At 47.1% G+C, this 18,272-nt stretch overlaps 1 protein-coding gene and 1 long non-coding RNA gene across 2 annotated transcripts in view; one reads left to right on the forward strand and one right to left on the reverse strand.

Annotated features, from left to right (window-relative positions):
- Positions 1-4,798: 4,798 nt before the first annotated feature.
- LOC137484452 (uncharacterized) lies at positions 4,799-7,019 on the reverse strand. Its single transcript, XR_011004871.1, has 3 exons — positions 6,655-7,019; positions 5,145-5,281; positions 4,799-4,984 (listed from the first exon to the last, which is right to left on the reverse strand). It is a non-coding gene; the product is annotated as an uncharacterized lncRNA (long non-coding RNA).
- Positions 7,020-14,733: 7,714 nt separating this feature from the next.
- The window catches only part of RPS21 (ribosomal protein S21), a 131,245-nt gene continuing 127,706 nt past the window's right edge, over positions 14,734-18,272 (forward strand). Inside the window, exon 1 of the mRNA XM_068207948.1 lies at positions 14,734-14,738. The gene's annotated coding sequence lies outside the window, so the exon portion shown is untranslated. The remainder of the gene's footprint in view (positions 14,739-18,272) is intronic.

An 18,272-nucleotide genomic window follows, 5' to 3' on the forward strand; every position in this document is an offset into this window, starting at 1 on the left:
CTCTCCCCGCAAGATAAATTTACTTACTCCACAAAAATGTTTTGCTGAAAAGAATAATTCATCCTTCAGTGTCCATCTAATGCACCTTGTGAGTAATGTGAAACGATGCAAAAATTACAATGCACCGGCCATGTCTGGAATGCTTAGATGCCTCCGAGTTAGAGGTTATGCACACAGAGTATTGAAATTAGATTTAACAACTATCATCTTTTACAATGTTGCCTTGATGATTTTTTTTCCCCTTTTATAGCTTTGATCAGATGCCTTCTGAATACATTGCCGGTAACAAACCTCACAGTCTGCTGCTCTGCAAGCCCTGCTAAGCTCTGAGCCAGGTTGCCAATAACTGCTTCTTTTTTTTTTTTTTTTTTTTTTTTTTTTTTTTTTTTTTTAAGGGAGAATATTTGTAGCCACAATTTGCTCTAGCAGGCAAAATTCAGATTATATTTTTACTCCATGAGTAGATTGAAAATACATGGTGGGGTAAGAAGACAGCTGTGGAAATAGCATCTCTGGGCACCATATTTTGCTGTGCTGAGCCCCCAGCCCTTGCAGAGTGAGGGCATACCTGTGTCCTCTGGCTGGGTACCCTGGGCGAGCTGGGCATCCTCAGCCCAGGGTGAACGGGCCACGGGCTCCATCCCAGCACAGGTTCCCAGCCCTGGCACGAACAGCGGGCACAGCATCTCGCTCTAACTCAGATTCCTGGTCCAGCCATCCTCTCTGGGTACACACAGGCAGAGCCAGCCCTGCAATGTGACCTTTGTTTAAAGGACAGCAACTGTACCATTGAATCAATGTCCCTCTGCCAGGAGCTCTGCATTGGAGCTGCATTGCAGTGTCAGCAGCAGGGCTGCTCCAGCTCCAGCTCTCACCTGAATCCACCACGACCCACAGACACCTTGGGGAGTGTGGTGCCACAGCCCTGCACTGGTGCTTGAGGGGGACAATGGGTTTGGACATTGCCAAGTACCTACAGACACTGGGGATGTGGCTTAGCTGAAAATCTGATGCTGTTAACTCACTGTGGAATTTGACTAACAGGAAGAAGATGGTATTTAGGAAGCACTGCAAATCTTTTGCTTTATTTATTGGTAGCATGGTAGGGACATTAACTGATAGGTCCCCCAAGATTCCTCCAATTTTGGTAACAGAAGAAGCATCCCTCTCTTTTGTCAGTTCTAGGTCCCTGGGGTAGGAGCAAACACCATTCCCAGCTACCCTCCCTTGGGACTTCCCAGCCCTGGAACTCACACTAACATAGCACAGGAATATTTATGATTTATAGGGGTTCTTTTGTATTGATACCTGGGACTCCCAGCAGGGTTACGATCCCATTATACACAGCAAATAGGAAAACCAGTCTTGTAGATTGTTTGCAAGAGAGCTATAAAAATGTGACTAAGAGAAGCAACTTCATCTATCCCACACAGCAGTTTAGCAGGGAAATTTCTAATGGTGCTTCTCTCAGCTCAGAGTCTCACAGATTCAGAGCCTCAGAGAAAAGGTTTGTCTGAGTTAGCTGCTCTAGGATGAGTCCCCAAAGAGCATGTAAAGACTTGTCAATTTGAACTGCTGAACTGAAGTTGTTATTAAGACCTAAAATTATTGCTGTGCTATTGCTGTTTGGTGGATGACAACAGGAAAATCACTGGACAATGGACATTGGCAATGGCTTTATCGATAGCTTGGTGGCTTTGGCTGTCTTCACTATGATCCCTTCCACTGAACTTCAGTTCCATTCAAATTTCCTCTCAAAGAGCATAAATGCTTCCAAACAGAAGTGGAAAAACCTCCAGCACATTAGCTAATAGCACATCAGAGGAAGTGCCTGGCTGCGACTGTAACCTCAGTAGGCATCTTTACATGGGAGGACGTAAACTGTCTCTGAATTATTTATTGAACCAAAGTCATCACATTGGACAATTAACCTTGAAAACTTAATTTAAGCACCATAAAAGAAACGTCTCCTGAAAAACGTGTCCTTAATAAAAGCCAGAAGCACAAACTGTGGCAGGTTCTGCCATGGTCCGTTGCAGGAACTGGGAACTTCATTGGGTTTGTCCCTGAGGAGGGATTAGTGCTGGAGGTGACTTGGCAGAAAGGCAGGAATTTGGAGAGCAGAGCAGAGCATCCCTGGAACTCTCTGAGTGCTGCTCCAAAGGATGCTCCTCCATCCCCAGGGCTGCAGAGGCATCCTGGGCAGCCACAGGCTCTGTCTGCCCTGCCCAGCCCCAAACCCCACTGCTGTTCCCAAATCCCTCATTTCCCCACAGGGATGGAGACAACGCAGGCACGCAGTGAAGTGATGGAGCTAAAAGAATCAGATGAGTGGAACTCTTCCGAAGGATTTTACCACACAAAGGATTTTACCCAGCCTGGAAACTCTGGAAGCTAAGTTTCCCTCAGTGCCCTCTGCTGTGGATGAGCTCCTGCTCCAGGCTGGTGTCTGCTGCACTCTTCTGACACCACTAAATGAGGGAAGCTGCAGAAGCCTTCAGCAATTTATTCTGTTTAATTTCCTCCACAAAGGTGTTTTATCCTCACTAATAAAAAGAGTGGAACTTGATCATTTCTAAAATATTGTCCCTTCTAAATCTTTATGGCTCAAAGTGGACTGAGATCATTAGAAGTTACTTTATGTGCAGCTCAATCAGCTCCAAAGGGCTAGCTCAGTCACTCCGTGCTTGCTGAGAGCAGATCCCATTTCCCAGAGGCAAAAGGACAATACTTAATCACTTCCTCACTTGTTAGGTGTTTTAACAAGTTGTATTAAGCTTCATCAGCTGGAGCTTTCATGCCAGATTAAAAATGACAGTTCACTTCTCTGTTATTATAGGGCATCATTTGTTTTCTTTTATTTTGCTGGGCACTTGCATGCCACTGTAATTTCACACAAAAATATATGACTGATGTCACCCAGAAGTAATTAGGTTTTAAAAGCCTTGATTGCAATAGACACGGACGTTACGGCTTTATGGTGCCAGTGCTTTGCCAGCCACTTTATGGCTGTTGATTCTGCAAGTATTTCATAGATCTGTCAATAGGAATAAGTTAGCTGATGTTGACTGGAACTATTAATCAGAAAGAAGGAAAATATACATTTTTATTCCTGCTCTCAGATTTGATAGCTCAGTAAAGGCCTCCCTACCCAGCTTTGCAACACTCCAGGGTTCCCTCACTACTGAAATTAGAGAGATGCAGGGAGATCCTGGGCTCCTTCAGATTTATAAACAAATTGTTTTAACACACTGTGTTGGAGAGACCTGTTCTTTGCCACTGTATATGGATATTGTATTTTAATGCACAGGGAAAAACACATTTAATTGTTCTAACCTTCCAATAATATGTTATAGGGATCCATCTGATTCCAGTCAGGAAGGGATGGAGCTGTTGCCTTCCTGCTGTGCTCTAGGCAGAAAGTGGGTCAGAGTCAAGAGCTCAGAGGGTTGCATTTACAACTCAAAACTCAGTTCTGGTAGTGTGGAATTAGACCACTCATGTTAAAATGCATTTCTGTGGTCATGACAAATCCAGGAACCTTCTGGTTTGGTGACCAGCAGGGAAACAGAGTGGAATACAGGGAGGTGAGATCCTGGTGCTGCTGCAGGTGAATGGACAGCTTCCCTTGACCTCAGTGGGACTGGGAATTTGCCCAGCCAGCTAAATGCTGATTTGGGTTTCAGAAGGACTGCAAAGCTTGGGAAAACGGAGGATTATTTGAAGGAGTTTGTGTGCAGACCAGCAGTCTGAACCATTTCACAGTGGTCAAAACCCCTCAGGCTTTTGTAATGAGAACCACAACAAAGAGTTCAGCTGCTGGTTTCTCTTGTGACTTCAACTTCCTCATTTTAAACAAAAGCTGGTCCCTTTCCACAAAAGCAGAAATTATAGATACTTGTTTTTAATGGGCCTTTCTTCTGATGCCACCTCAGTGATAAGGTGCTCCTGTAATGGCAGTGAACTTGCCCTTGGGTAAGGCAGACCCAGACCATTCCCACGGCTCACTCTGAAAGCCAGCCCCATGAAATGGATGTGCTGGGAGCTATCCCAGTACATAAGAATGTCATCTCGCCCTGGTTACATCAACCTTTTAATCAAATCTTGGGCGAATATCCCAGGTGGCAAGAATGGACATTGTTGTGCCAAGAACAGCGAGTCCATTCCAGAACTGGGGACTTGATCCCACCCAGTTCATCCAAAACACGTTGGCTACAGCTACAAAACGCTTCGAGTCCAGCAAAGTGTGGAAAAGTGGAGCTTTTCTCCAGATTGCTGCACTGTCCTTGCTTTTCCAGAGCTGGAGCCATACCCAGAGACTGACCACACCGTCCTTGGGAGGTTCAGCCATCCAGGAGGCACCAGGAAAGTTGGCAGGTTCAGGTGCCCGCTCCTGAGAACCAAAGAAACTAATGAGGAGACTTCTGTCTTCTCGTGTTTAATGGAAAAAGGATTTCTCCCGCACTGTTGCCTTTATGAAAGAGCTCTGCCTTCCCTGGGATATTTGATGGTCCTGAGGATTTCACCATGCAGGGAAGGCATCTCCTGGCTTTTCCACTGAAAGTGCTGTGTCTGTCTTTCATCTGCCCTGAAGAATCTTCTGCTTGACTCCTGAGTAAAATATGAGCTGCTTTACACTTTCCTTTTCCTTTTTTTTTTTTTTTCCTCCCGCTGAAGAAAATTCTAGACAGCAAACACAGGAAGAAAAAAGGCTGAATTGCCAGCAGATAAGCCCAATTTCACTTGACCCCTGAGCTCTATCGGTCACTCCTAACAATGGGATGTACTCTTATCTCAGCACACCACTTAACACCCATTAATGCTTTGGGGAGTTAGTCCAGCTCTTTAAGATCCCCATGTAAGGATTTATTTCAAACACTGAGATGAGTGGGATGACTGCCTTTAGCAGCTGCAATCTGAAGTGCTGGCCTGTCCTGCTCAGTACTCTGTTCACTGTAAAGCTTTAACCCAGTGGATTAAGGACCTGTAAGGAAAAAAATCACTTAGAGCAGATTTGCAGCTGGTTTGAGTTGGGAAAGCTCCTGCAGCACATGCTGGTACCAGTTCACTTTCTGCAGGAGCATTGGCATTGCTCCACAAATTAATTCATCCAGGTTCATTGCCTGATGGTTGTGTTGACTTACATGAGAGGAAAGTCTGGTTCCTCACCAGTCCTGACTTTGGATGCAAGATCTGGAAATTTTTGTTTGAATTTGAAGTTTCTCTGAGTTGTCTCCAGTTCTTTTCAATCTGCAGGAATGGCATAAAAATTCAGGCTGTGCTGAAAAGAAAAACTTCTAAAATTGTTTACTCATCTAATTATCCTGAAATAATTTAATATCAGATTAAGCTAAATGTTGCTGCAAACGTTGCTCTGTTCAGAAATTTCCAAGGAGACTTGAGACAGATGCACAGGTTTTTCAACCTCTTACAAGTTTGTTTGCCACTACTGGGCAGAATTAAGAACTTCAGTGCAAGTTTGTAATTTTGACTTTATAAGAGAAACAAGATTAAATAGATATATAAAACGGAGCAGCCTTCCCATATCCCTAATTACAGTGATTCCAACCATAATTTGGGTCAAAACAACTGCCTTCAACAGACCCTTCTCAAGGAAAGATGGGCATCAGCTGAGAGCGCCAATGCTGCTGGAGAAGGGTTCCCAGACTGACAGCAAAATTTACTAAATCCTTGTGGAGGAATGGCAGAAAAATTGGCTTAGACCACTGAAAAGGAAAAATTACGCAGTGAAAATAAAAATTATAATTAAAATTTTTCTTACTAATTGGGTTGGAGTAGAAGAGCCTGAAAATTGCAGAAATGAGCACATCTTTACTCTGTCTGTATCTGTCCCGTCTGACTCTGTCCCAGTCACTGATCCCAGTCAAAATTTGGAACACCCCCCATTTCCAACTGGTCTTAAGTTTCTCATGGATTTTGACTGAATGCAATATCTGACTCCAGCAAAGTGTGTTTTCTTTCTAAAACGCTTTTAGCCCTGATTCATAACTGGTAGGAAAAAATAATCTATGGAATGAAATATGCCGAGGGTTTTAAGCAAATATTTAGGCAAAAAGCAGCTGGTAAATCTCTAATGAATGGCTGGATGTAGAGCTAACACATAATTCATGGCATGCCAGCCAGAAGGGCCTAATCCATCTCCTCTGCTCCGAGCTCCTCGTGACATCCCGGGAGCTGGGGCTGCACTGTGAGCACCCAAGGCAGGCAGCAGGAAAGGAGGTGCTTCCACAGGCCTCTCCCTGTCAGTGCTGGGCTCTGCAGCCAGAAGGTTGTTATCCACGGTTATTTTCTCTGGTTGAGCTTCTCCTGCCCTGGTTTTAAGGACAGGCTGTTGTCTGGAGGGACTCAGGTGACCGACATTTGAAAGGACAAATTGATCACCCTTGGCAGATGTCATCACTGCTACATCCACCCATGCACTCCCATTCCTCTCCACACACAAGAGCTTAATAAAATCCCACACATCCTATAAAGAATCCCATTTTCGCTTTTACTTTAGTTACACTTTAAAATAATGGGACATTGATACTGCATTACAAAGCAATTCCCTTGGATGGATCCATGGCACAGTCCTTATCAAGTGAGTTCAAGGTGATTTATGTTATCATGGTGATTTTGCATCTTGTTTATTACCTTCTAGAGATCACTTTGCAGTGATTTTTAAGGTGGCATGAAAATTACCACCTGAACTGTCTTCTAAATCAATGAAGTCTTTTCCTACCCAATAATAAAGCTCTCTTTATGGTTTTCAATGAGCAGATATTAGCTAATGCTTAATTACCGTGGAGGGCAGGTACTAAGCACAAGAGAGTCAACAGCATTAATAAAACTCTGAGAGTAAAAATAAATCAGGAGGTACAATAAGGGGGACATTAAGGAATGAAATGTTCACCTCTGGCATTGCCTTCAGGGGACACCAGGTTCTCACTGTGACATCTCAGCCCTTCGGTGTTTCATGGACAACTTTCTCCTGTGAAGATGTTTTAGACCCAGCCCATTGTTGCCTAAAATCCCTCACTGCCTGAAATGCTGCCCTTACCACAGGGCTGGGATTCTCTTCGTTGATTCCTGACACGATTTCTCACTGATTTGGAAGAATCAATCTGCAGTTGGTGCTGGAAGTTTCACATAAATGCATCAGAGGTGACAGCCAGAGCAGGTGTGTAATGGGACAGGTCCTGGCCATCCTCAGCTTGTTGTTCCAACAGCAGGAGGAGAAGACAAAACCCACATTGCTCCCTTCATCCCTGCCCATTCAACGGCCTGCATCCAAACCCTCCCTCCTCCATGGAAACCAGTCACCTTCTCCTCTGCTTCACTGCAGACTAAAAAATTATATCTGCAGTGCCCAGCATTCCACAAATCACAGCTGGTCCTTTCAGACCATCCCCAAAAGCTCATTGCTCTTGTCTTTCTCCCTGTTTCTCACAAGGAAGCTTTAAAGAAACAAATTTTCCAAATTTTCCCTGCTAAAGGATGCAATTTGAGACTGAGGATGATTTCTTTTGTCACAGGACTCTTGGAAATGGTGTTGGCTAGTGGTTTGGGCACAAGTAATTGGCAAGAAAAAGATGAACAGGCATGAGATGGAAAAAATTCCCCACACTTGGGTAAAAAATCCCATATTTTGGGCACAGGAGCAGAAGCACGGCCTGGTCACTGAAGGCTCAACAGATACCTCCTATTGGCAGAGTCAATCCCCCAGGCCACTGCCATCCTGCACATCCTTTTGGATATCATTCTTTGCAGCAGTGCATACCCAAAGATGAATTACAACGGAAGAGTTGAGGGTTTTTTTTACGAAAACATGCTGAACTCACAAAAATCCAGTACTAGCAATAAATTCTCAGCATAATCTTAAGAACAGGATGTTTAAATGTGACCAATACTCCACAAAGAGCATGTTCTAACTCTTGTCTGACACCCGCGTTGCTTCCACTTCTGAGCAGCTTTATTTTCATTCCCCAGAGGAGTTGCATATAAAATAGATCATTTTGGTGTTACTCCATAATGCCTTCTTATGACTGATACATTGTGTAAATAAAATGAAACATTAATAAAAATGGTTGGTGTCTATCTCCGGCTCTAATTTGAATACTTACAGGCAGAGGAAAAAAAACCTCCTGGAAGTGATGCTAACAAATTTCACAAACAAGACACTGAGAAAATGTGAGCACTCCAGGAGAAGGTGGCCACACGGCCAATAAATCCTGTTCCTTAAGCCAACTAGTTATTGTCTATAACGTTCATAAAACTCTTTGCACAGAAGACCCTTTGTGATGAAATAAACCATCAATCTCCACTGCATTACTATTCATTTTCCGTGTGTGTGCTGAGAGCAAATGTCATTCAAGGCATTACAGTTCTCTCAAACTATATTAAAATACATAGTCTTATGTTACATCTTTTCGAGCCTCTCTGTTCATAAATTGTCGCTGCTGATTGGAACATAAAAGATATTTTATAATGCCATAAAGCCCCAGAAGATACAAGATCACTCATGTTTGTCTTTATGGCTCAGTGTATAGGACTTTGAGATGCTAAAGCATTGTGTATTTCATAACAGCAACAGCCAGGGTCCTGTGGAGAAGAAGTCTTAGACATTCCCATAAAACATTATTACCATATTCCTTGATGACTTGAAGCACCTCTGTGCAAAGAGCCTGAGCCCTTAACTTATGGACTGTAAACGGATGAGTTTTCCCAATAAATCAGCTTTGTTTAGGAGCAGAGTTATCCTGCCCAACGCTTAGCTTTGAATGTTATCTCCAGGTGTCAGAGTAATGATGACTTTTTTCATTCCTCCATTTTTCTTTTCTTCCCGATATGGCTAAGAAAACTTCCTTTCTAGGGATAAGTCCCCTGAGAAGCTGGTGAGATATTTCAACATATTAGGAAATGAGATCATGTTCTCAGTGATGTTCTGTGGCTCCATCAGACCTGCTATTTCTGGATCCTCTTTGGGGAGCAATGGCTATCACCTTCCAATGCACTGAGATGCTTCTGTGTGGAAGGAAGGTTCCTGCCACCATCTCCTGCAATCCCTGCCCTTATGTACCCCCAGGCTTCAATTCAGACCTTTTACATCTGCACTAGAGCAGTGCCAGGATGCCCCATCACTGAGCCCTGTGCTGCGAGGATCACAAATCAGCACCCAGAAAAAACGGTGGGGGCAAATGCTGAGTTTGGACTTGGGGTTTACTGTAGCACCTGATGGATTCAGAGACAACACTACAGGGAGAGGGATGCTGAATATCAGGTGCCTGTCCATCCCCAAAACATCTGAAGGGTGGCATTTTGGGTGGAAAGAAAAGAAATACTAAAAAACAGAAATGGGGATGAAAGCTGCTGGCTGGCAAACAGAATAATTTGTCAGGAGAGTTGGCAAACCCTTAGTCTCCAGATATCCAATCTCTTCATATGAGAGCAGGGACACAACCTCATTCTGCTCTCAGGAAAAGGCCCAAGAGGTGGTAGAGGCCCAAAAACTCCATAATATCAGAACCTTGGGACTGGCAGGCATAGCCACAACCTGCTCTGGCTCCAGCATCCCAGACAGATTTGTGTGAGGATCCCAGCAGCCCTGATGATCCAGCAGTCTGGCAGGACACTCTCATCCCATGTGCTGCAGAGCTAAAGCCTTGGTATTCCAGTGGTTTCCTCTCTGCAGAAAGCTGTGCAGTATTTCCAGCCCTTTAAAGGTCTATAAGAGGTCTCATCAAAGCCAGGTATAGTTTATATTGCAGATGGCTGCTGACATGATATAATCCACACTAACAGGCAGGCCGTTAAAGGTCAGAGTCTCACTTCACTTCTGTTATTAGCTTTGATGTTGGGAAGATGCTGAATTCCCTCGTGTCTTTTTCTTTTAGAGGGAGAAAAGACACTGTTTACTGTCAGGCTCTTCATCAACATAATTGGTGGCTTCTCTGGAATCGCCCCTTTGCTCTAAAAAGCGCTGTAAATCAGCTGGAGGAAGCCTGCTCTTTGAAAAATCCTCAAGCGGAAGAGGAACACGAGCAGCAGTTTGCAGGATCGGCTCCATGTCCGTGCCAGATGTGTGCAGCAGGCAGGGCAGGCTGGAGCCTTCCTCATCCTGCATCCCTAAGCCAGCAAAACTGGTCACAGCTTTAAGACGCGAGCATACCAGAGCCCTGGAAACTTTGGGGAGCCCCCCAGGAGTTGCTGCAAGCTCTGGATCCAGATGGAACCTTCAGCTCCGTGTGCTGCTTGCATGCAGGGCGGGGATGCTGCTCCCAGCATGTGCATGCCAGGTTGTTGCGTGGCTGCTCCATGCAGCCCCTGCCTGCTCCAGAGCCTCGGAGGTCCCTGAGGGAGCAGAGATCATTCTCGGCCATCCAGGCTGTGCAGCCAGACCTGCAGCACACCAGCAAATGTTCCTGGGAGCAGTCTGAGCAAAGCGAGGTGCAGTAAAGTGTTTCAGGGACTGAAGTGCCAGGGCTGCTGTCCTTGGAGCCCATGTAGGGCTGCATCCTCCCCAGCCCCCCATCCCACCCCTTGGATGCCACTCAGCAGAGTGGGAATCCTTGTTTGCCATCCCCTTTCTAAACAGGACCCCAAAGGCAGCTTTTGCTGCTGAGTCCCTTATTCAGAATTAATACTGACATTACTCCAGCTTGCAGCTCGCTGGGGGCTCTGGCTCCTGGAAAAGCTCATCTAATCTCAAGCAAGAGACATTACGCCCATCACCAAGTCCTTGGAAAGTCCCTGCTGACCTTGACCACTGCCCTGAGCGGGCCCCAAAGCCCTTCCCGAGGTGGGCACGGCAGGGCTGGTGCCACGCTCGGCTCTTCGATCTCAGCAGTGGGGAGGCTTTGCCTGAAGATGGCACTACAGAATGGCGGGGCGAGCGTGCGGCACAGCCCCGGCGGCGTCCGTGCGCTTAATCCAGCACTGACCAGCGGCAATCCCAGCTCCTATTCCCCATGAAATTCGTGTCCATCTGTCGGGCTGGGGTCTGCTGGGAGGAAGGACAGCAGAGGTCACTGTGTGCCCGACAGAGACAAACCCCAAATCCTCGGCAGAAAGCTGAACTCTCCCTGTTCTCTGCAAAATTCGAGCTTCCCAAAGCGAAATCAGGCTCTCGCTTTTCGTGTTCATGAGTTTTATCCGTCTTGCTCCTGGAATGGTGAAACTGCAGCCGCAACTTTAGTTTCCCCCCATAAATGGCACCGCAGAAGCTCACAGGGGCAGTTTCAGTGCTGAATGATCTCAAACCCTCTCATTTTGGGGCAGCACGGTGGGGTGGTTATTCCCTCTCTTCTCCCTCCCTATCCAATGTGTGTAGCTCTATTAAAAGAAGCCACAACAGGAAGGAGTTACCAAAGTACCCAGCCTTGCACAGAGAATCCTCTCCTTCCCACTGTTCCAGACCAGGAACCGTGGCTCTCAAATAATCTAAATCCCCAGGCATTAATGCCAAAAATCCCCACAGCCCTGAAGCTGCCCAGGTGGAGATGTTTCAAAAGCACTTTCCTGAGGGTTTCCAGCAGACTCCATGGGCAGCCAGGGGGAAATTCCTGGGCCAAGGGCCAGGATGCAATAGGGAGGGAATGGGGAAAAGTTAGAGATTAATTGATCTTTGTCCACAAGGGGCACGGCAGAGGCAGCGTGCCCGGGCACAGGGCAGCCGGCTGGCCAGTGCCACTCGGCTGGTGGCGAGAGCAGCTCCACGTTATCGCTCGCCATCGCTGGTACCAGGTCATACCCCGCGCCTTTGTTCCCAGGAGAGGGCAGAAAAAGGTCTCGGCGCAGGCAGAGGGTGGGGGCTATGGCCAGGGAAAGACAAGGCCTGCTTAAATCCAAACCGGGAAGCAGGGCTGCTGGAGGTGGCCAGGAGAAGGTTGCTTGCTCCAGGAAGGCACCCCTCCTGCATCAAGACTTCCACTGGCAGGACCAGCAGGCAGGAGCCTGGCCTGTCAGGCTCAGCTCAACATCAGTTCACTGGAGAGGGTGAAGAATTGAGCTGAACTGTCAGATGAGCCACATTCCTGAATGTGAAACTGAGAAGCCATAGTACACAAAACCCATCTCGCTGTCTGTTAGCAGCACTTTTCTGACCACCAGGAAGGGCTCAGGAGAATCTGAGTCCCAGTCCAGGACTGGCTGTGGCTACTGTCCATCAGGAGCTGACACCTCCGTGCTGCAGGATGACCGCAGACTCATGTGAGGGGAGTTGGGTGCATTGCTGTTCCTCCCCTCTGCAGCCCATGCAGAAACTTCCCTGAAGTTTAAACAGATATTTCTTATGCATTAAGTGAAAAAAAGACATTTTTACGACAAGAGTAATGGGCCATGATGGGGTTTAATGTTGTTGCAAGCCTGTACACATGGTCTTCCCAATGAAAAGAGCATGTGAGGTATTACCAGAGGACTTCCCAAAGAGGATAAGATATGAAAGGAGAGGATAAACCACGGTGCCAAGTATCCATATGGCAGCACAGCATTTGAGTTGGAGGCAGAGACAAGCCACAAAGTTCAAAGCTCCAAGCAGAGCTGCTCCAGAGTTCAAGGTCCCTCCCGCTTGATGGCATGATTTTGTCAGCTATAGCTGCAAACCATGCCATGGGCACTGGCATGTGCTCAGCAGGGCTGGGGATCGCCTTCCAGCCTGACCCACGCCTGAGTTATGAAGTCCATATTCGAGCCACTCCAGCATTTTAGCTCATCACGGTTTCTAAGCCATTTCTGCATGAGACATGGGCAGAGTTAAAGGTGCCACAATGAGGAGTGGGGCTGCCAACCCGTGTGGGTCTGAATTCCTTGTTTTCCCTAAATCATGTCATCTGCCTGAGCATCCTTCACCAGCTTCCTAACATTTCCCATCCATCTCGGCCGTTGGAAACCCTTTGGATCTCCCTTTTGTTTACAATGAGTAATGGGCAGGAGTTAACAGAGGTTCCAGAGGAAAAGGTCAGTGTAGTTCAAGCAGCATTAGGAAGAAACTCTCAGCCCCGCTTTGATCTGCAGAGGATTTAAGCGGTCAATAAGGCAGCGCGGGGAGCAGCAGCATCGCCCAGATGCCCTCTCGGTGGAGCTGCTCCGAAGGCCCCGGTGGCGGTCCCAGCCCCACCAGGATGCAATCCCTAGCAAGTCCCTCTGAGTTTATGGCCAGGGGAAGGCGTGAGTCACCGGCCCCGTGTCTGGCGGTGCCATGCACGGCTCCCCGTCCGCCGCCGCAGCCTCCCCGTGTGTTTGCAATTGCTGAGGCAGACTGTTTGCTCCTGCCACGTCCAAGGCAATCCAGTAAAAGTTTACAAAGGGCTAGAGCTCAATCGTGAGCTTGTGAAAACACCGATCCGGGCTCCCTGGCTCTGCGGTTCAAAGTCTGAAGTGTGCCCCGTCAATTTACACACGTATTTATTTTACGGCTGAATGGGAGTCATTTCACCGAGATCAGCCTTACAAGAAAATGGAGTGAAAGCCCTTGAGCTGGAGAGAGTGGGTGGGACTTTTGCTTTTTAACCTTCAAATACGTTGGGCTGATGGATCCTGCCCAAGTACAGCCGATTAATGTGACAGGATGAGGCAGGATGACGTGTGGGAGCAGGGCTGGATACACATGGAGTGGCAGCTCCATTGCCCGGGGTGACACTGGGTCAGACACCCAGTGGCTCAGCTGGGACATGATTTTAAGAAATATTTCCATCTCCTCAAGGTGCAAAGACCACAGCCCACAGTCCCAAAAAGGGACTTTTCTTTAACATCATACCAGCATAACTCCTGATGTTTAGATCATCTGAAACGACAAATGCTCTGTATGCATGCTCATTCCATATTCATGATGGCATTTTCCTGGCTTATCCTAATCCATATTCGAAGTAAAATCAGCTAAATTTGAAAAAGGTGCTGTCATCATAATAGAGATGGTTTTGTCCAACTTTGGCAGAAAAATGGCACGAGCTCACCTAGCATTGGCAGCCAAATTTGCTGTGGACCAAGGACCTGCCCCATCCTTGGAGTCTCCAATGCCTTCCCTTCTCTTTCTCCTTGCTTGGCCTCTACCAGCAGGATGCATTTGGAAGAGCTTTTACTGAATAAGCCCCATAAATGAAGTCGCTCAGTATCATACACATCTCCTGCTGGTTCCCCAGCAGGTTTCCAGATTAGGGAGGGGGAAACACCAAAAAGAAATCAAAAGAAACCAGATGCTCAGGAGATTGATTATTCCTGCATGATCCTTTGGATAAATAAAGTGTTTGGAAAGTTCTGAACACATATTTTGATGCTGGGAACTAATTTATAAAAAGCAGAGGGCAGGAATAGATATGGGTTCAGACTTCCCAGATGCCAGGAAATTAGGTTAGGTTTTCTTGGAGTCAGAGCAGTGCAGAGGGTATGATGAGTACCTACCACCCCGTGGGCTGTGAGGTTTCCTCCAGCTGAATTGTTTTTTGGGTCAAAGGCAGGAACAGACAGCAGCTCTTGCATTTTGCTTCGGGTCCCATACGAAGGACAGCTGCAGCCAGGCCAGAGCCTCTTTACATCCTCCCCTAATCCGCTCACACCCTCTCGATCTGGTTCAAATAAGTTGGTGGGTTTCTCCCGAGCCCCAAGCAGGGATGCACATGTTCCTGGGTGAGGGGAAAGCCTTGGAAACGGGGTCATGAAAGGATATGGCTGGGAGAAACCACTCATCAGGCAAAATCTGGGGCTGAGCACCCGCCTGGAGCTCACATGGAGTGGCTCAGCAGGAGAGAAGCAGCCACGCTGCCAGCAGCTGCCTGACACAGCTCCTCCTCCCTGCAGAGGCAGCCCAGGGATGGAGGGGAGCAAGGAGCAGGCAGACCCCAGGGTCACTCCATGGTCCCCTGCCCAGCTGCCCCCCATCATCCCACCTCCAAGGGCTGGACCCAGCTGGGGTGGCCATGAATGCAGTCCTGGGAGAGGCAGGACAGTCCCCTGCCCTCCCACAGCACACCCAGGAGTGTGCACAGGGGGTCTAAAGGCAGCAGGACCAGAGATCCAAGGACACGGGGCTGCTGGAGGAGATTAGCTCTGGAAAAGGTCGTTAGCCAGAGAGGCTGGTATTTATCTGGACGTGCAAAAGAACTATAGGGAAAATACTGTTAAGTGACTAGGTAAATATTTCAAGTGGTGCTTCCATTAATTCCACACTCCCTTTACAGATTTTCCTTGGTTTTACTCCTGGATCCAAAGTTGCCTTCAGTGACTTTTGGTTCTCATCTCAATTCTAAATGTTAAACTCCTTGAGTCAACTGATTCTAATAATTTAGAGTGTTGTTTCAGTGATTTATCAGAGCAACACAAGCCAAAATGAGGGATTATTTGTGAAAGTTTGTTTGAAGCACTTACAGGGAAAAAACATATCTGAAAACATGAATGAGATTATTTTTTATGAAAAAAAAGTGTGCGAGTTTTCAGGAGCTGAAATGAAAGTGTGTAATTTTTCTGAAGGAGTTTGACAATCCAAAGCTCTGAAATGAGTAACCTCCTGGCCTCCCAACAGTATTCCTGCAAATCTTTCTATGCTACTAATAAGTGTTAGCATTTCTATTATATTTACCATTGTGCAAAATGCATTTCTGCCATCAATACCTTCATTTATATGAGCCTTTTTGTTGTGCTTTCATTTTTGATATATTCAAGCTATTTATTACTTGTTTATTAAAAATCACTTTGCTTTGTCGCCTTTGTATTTCTTGGCTGCATTCAAAATACATATTTAAATAGTCTGTGCCTCTAAGAGGAACGATACTAGTGATAGAACACTCTGTATTCACTCATGTCTCTCCCAGTCAGTTCTTCTGCACATTTTATGATCTCTTTATGCTTCCTTACCCTCTTTTGCAAAGGCTTTAATTTCTGTTGTGCTATGCAGGTTATAAATACCACAAAGGAGATATTGGTATTATTTGTTTATAAGACACCTCACACATTTACAGCTTAGGTCCGGAGGTTCTCCTATGGCACAGCTAAGAGAAATGCCAGGTATTTTTAAGGCAAAATTCCCATCTGACTTCATAACAGAGATACTTCTCCTCTGCAATATTTGCTTTTAATGATAATGATTCCAGCTCTGATGATAAAACCCCAAATCTTGCAACAAGTGTTTCTCTCTTTTTTTTTTTTCTTTTCCACTACTCCTGGAGTTGTGTGATTGTGCAATTATCTCAGCTTTTATTTGTTATCATCTTTTTGTACCTTGTGGCTGCCAAGAAGAGCTTGAAATGGCAAGCTCTGATGTTTCAGGCATTCGAAGGTGTTGAGAAGGGGAGGTCTTGAGGCAGGGTTCATGGGGCTGAGGCAGAGTAAGGGGCCCTTCTCCATGATCCCAGGGGAGGTGGGATTCTTCTACAACCCTGAGGGCTCCTGCCTCCAGTTTGGGCAGGAATTTGCTGTAGGGTCCAGCTTTGTGCCCCCCAAACTGGCTCTCCCCCAACCTTTCCCTCTGAGTGCAGTGAGACCCCACTGAGATCCAGAATTAGTGAGTTCTGCCAGGCTGTTGTGAACCAGTGGGGTTTTTCTAGCTTAAAATACCCCTCAAAGAGGGGTGAGTGCCTGGGGGAGGCTGCAGGATGCCAGTGACACGCACAGTGGATGGGGAAGGTGCCCACATCAGGAGCAAGCAGCCGCAGCCTCCCGAATCATCCCAGGGAGCAGCACACCGAGGGGCATCACACCGAGGGGCATCACACCGAGGGGCATCACACCGAGGGGCATCCCCAGCCTGGCACAGCCCCAGGGCCAGCCCGGGACCCGCCGTGCTCGCCAGCTCCGCAGCGTGACCTGTCAAGAGCAGGGTCAGCTGCGGGTCAGCCCCAAAGAGAGAAAACAGCCATCGCCTGCCCTTATCAGCGCTCGGGGCGGGCGGAGGGACACCCGTGGGGTGGGAGCAGGGGGTGGCCCGAGGGTCACCCCTGGGTTACCGCCCAGCAGCTCTGATGGGGCGACGAGAGCTCCAGGCCGGTCAATCCCGTTCGGTGCCCAGCTCCCGCATGGTTACAGCTCTGACATAAAGCCAATATACACTGAGCGACGGCAAGTACCTGCCCCACCCAAAAAAGGTGCTTTTCCAGCCAGAATTATGTCTGTTTTCATGCCTGACCCAGGAGAGAGTGAAGCTTTGCTGATGCACAGGATGACCCTATAGAAGGCTCCGAATCCTGCCCATTTTTATTCTCATGCACCTTGCAACCTGTGACTATTTATATATTCAAGGCTTAGAAGAACAAAGCATTTAATCATGTGCTTAACATCGAGGCCACCAGTAGTTTCCCTGACACTGAAGAAATTATTCCCATGTGGAGCACCAAGTCACAGCCTCCTGTGTTGGGACCCAGACAGAGCCCTTCTGCAGCCCTGCTCAGAGACATTTTGGGACAAGTGGGCACAGTTTCGGGAGAAATAACCCCATCTCTGAGAAGCAGCCTGGGGTTTATAGAAGACTCGGTACCATCCAGAGCTGGGGTAAAGCAGCTGTCCAAAATGAATGCAACCCTCAGTGTTTTGCAGGATTTCTCATTTTTCCTGGGTTCTGGTGAACTGTCTCCATTCCATTTGCCTCTGTAAGAGGCAATTTCAGTTCTGCACCTTCCCTAGTGCCTGTGCCCCTTGTCAGAGCTGCTGTGCTGGTGCTCCATCTCTCTCTATTTTTCCTTTAGCCCAGCTGATCCAATCTGGGAATAAAAACAGAGGGAAACAGATGGTCCATTGTACACTCTGCTCCTGCCTGCACCAGCTCCCCACAACCGGCTGCTGGGGCCAGGTCTTGCCTCTTATTTTCCATGTTTCAGGTTAAATGCATGTGCTCAGAGGAATGTGGGCAAGACAGCTCGTGTTCCTGAGGGGTGGAGAACCTCAGTCACCCCCGGTTTTGGGATAGTTTCCCTGCTAGAGCTGAAGAAATTGGGTGGGACGTGATGCCTGGGACAGGGATGGGTGTCCTTGAGTCAGGAGCCCCTAGGTGCCTGCAGGTGACCTTTCTGTCAGCCCTATTAATCATTGAGTAACATCTTAGGTGCTACAGCAGTTGGAAAATTCTGAACTATGATTTTTGATATCAGTGGATTATGTCTATCACCAAAAAAAGGGTAATTTTTACACCTGCAGAGAACTGTGTGTTCCCACCTTCCCTTCACAACTTTTATTGTTCTATATAATAATTCATTGACATGACATCAGCTTCAGTATCAAACTCTGCCTCCAATTAGCCCAGCTCCAGAGAAATTTCTGTTTCACTTGTGCACAGCAAGCATTGGCCACATCCA

The sequence above is a fragment of the Anomalospiza imberbis genome, chromosome 17 (genome assembly GCF_031753505.1).
Source record: "Anomalospiza imberbis isolate Cuckoo-Finch-1a 21T00152 chromosome 17, ASM3175350v1, whole genome shotgun sequence".
In the NCBI taxonomy this organism is placed as follows: Eukaryota; Metazoa; Chordata; class Aves; order Passeriformes; family Viduidae; genus Anomalospiza; species Anomalospiza imberbis.